General features: G+C 42.1%; 1 non-coding gene across 1 annotated transcript; it reads right to left on the reverse strand.

Moving 5' to 3' along the window:
• Positions 1 to 624: 624 nt before the first annotated feature.
• LOC139275455 (U2 spliceosomal RNA) lies at positions 625 to 806 on the reverse strand. Its single transcript, XR_011595730.1, has one exon. It is a non-coding gene; the product is annotated as a U2 spliceosomal RNA (small nuclear RNA).
• Between the last annotated feature and the right edge of the window lie 1,203 nt (positions 807 to 2,009).

The raw sequence follows: 2,009 nt of genomic DNA on the forward strand, positions 1-2,009 counted from the left end.
ATTTTTCATTCACTACCTCTAGGTTGCTAGTCTATTAACATAACCATTAGGATACTGTACCATCTATCTGAATCAAGGCTCCAATGACAGTCACATGCTCATTTCACTTGACATGCTTGGGTTCTGCAAACCTCCATGGAAGTCAACAAAGTATAATGAGCAAAAGTTTCACTGCTTAAGCAGACCACTCAACATTGAAAGCATCTTCATAACTCACATGTTAAATGTTTGGTGCTGGAATTGTTTTCAGTATTCCTCTACTCTGATACTCTGCAGCACGTATCTTCTGTGGGCTGAATTTAATTTAGTGCAGCAATCACCTCAAATTTATATTGGTCTTTGAATACAGTAGAAGAGTTCTTAGTGAGACCCTGAAAATGATGTCTGTCAATAACAACTAGTGAGAGGATTCTCCATGAGTGATGTGAACTGGGTAACTTTATCATGCCAAAATATCGTATTGGTGTGAAGTAGGATTGCCTTTGCTACACATGTAGTGTGAATTGGATTTTAACACCTGAAGTGATTTTTTTTGGGTTTTTTTGTTCATTCTTGTCAGATCAACTCCAGCGCCAAAGATCACTTTGCGCTACTATATTTGATCTTAGCCAAAAGGCCGAGAGGGGAAGCTGCACCGTTCCTGGAAACACTGCAATACCAGGTCGGTGCGTGGAGTGGACGGAGCAAGCCCCTGTTCCATCTCCCTGTTCCAAAAATCAATTTAATATTTGGTCCCCAGTTAGGGGATATTAAACTGATAAGAACAGATACTACACTTGATCTTAGCCAAAAGGCCGAGAAGGCCTGAAGTGATACTGAAGAGAAGCATATTGAGACTTCCTCCTTCGGGGAGTTTTACTTCACTCTGCTCCAGTGTCAGGTCAACTACCCACCTCCAGATTTCGGCTGGATTTACACAATAACTGCAGCAGTATACAGTTCAAAGCAGAACCACTTCGAATTGATGCTACAACTGTAATGTGAATGGATCCTTAATTTAACTAAGGTGAGGATTTGACTTATTTCAAACCACTTTCTCTTTAAATCAATGGCATCATGCACACACCTTTCTGGGTACTTTGTGTTTATTTGACAAGTAGACCTAAATAATTATCACACAAGCAACACAGTTGCAAGTATGTTAAGATGTCACATTTTCCTTGATGAATTAATAAGTTTCTATGGATGCTTTTTATATGGAAATCCAGAATACATTTGATAATGTTCTGCTCAAGAGATTATAAGCAAAAAATTAAACCTGGGCCATTCAGGAGTGAAATGAGGAAGCACTTTTTCACAAAAAGGCTAGTGCAAACTATGGAATTCCCTCTCCAAAAAGACTGTGGATGCTGGGTCAATTTAAATTTTCAAGACTGAGTAATATGTCCTGACTATACAGTATCAGTGCACACGAGGCCCATACTTGAGAGAAGGTCACTCTGTGACCAATAACCTTTATTCGCCAGCACTAAAGTTATGAAGGTGGTTGGAGCTTCCCCTTTTATATCTGAAAGTCCAGGTTGGGAGTGTCTCCCACAAGTTCACCACCTAGTGGTCAATGTTCTCAAGGTGTACAACTTAGGTCAGTTTATACATGGGTTACAATGATAGTTGAATACATGACATTACCTCCCCCCCCAAAGTCTTATTGGGATCACATGTTAAGTCTCTCTGGTGATTTACGCTCCCTTGTAGAACGCCTGAGTTGGGGCTCCGGTTGTTGGGCGCTGGCCTGAATGTCTGCTGTTTGCGGTGCCTCAGGCCTGTCCAGACTGCCCACAGTGACTGGGCTCTCCTCCGCTTGGTTCCGGTGTTCGGTCACCTGTGGAGGAGTGAACTCTACATCATCTTCTTCCTCTGCTTCTTCTATGGGGTTGCTGAACCTCCTTTTTGTTTGATCCACGTGTTTGCGGCAGATTTGTCCATTGGTAAGTTTAACTACCAGAATCCTATTCCCCTCTTTGGCAATCACAGTGCCTGCGAGCCATTTAGGCCCTGCAGCGTAGTTG

Source organism: Pristiophorus japonicus, chromosome 10, assembly GCF_044704955.1.
Source record: "Pristiophorus japonicus isolate sPriJap1 chromosome 10, sPriJap1.hap1, whole genome shotgun sequence".
Lineage (NCBI taxonomy): Eukaryota > Metazoa > Chordata > Chondrichthyes > Pristiophoridae > Pristiophorus > Pristiophorus japonicus.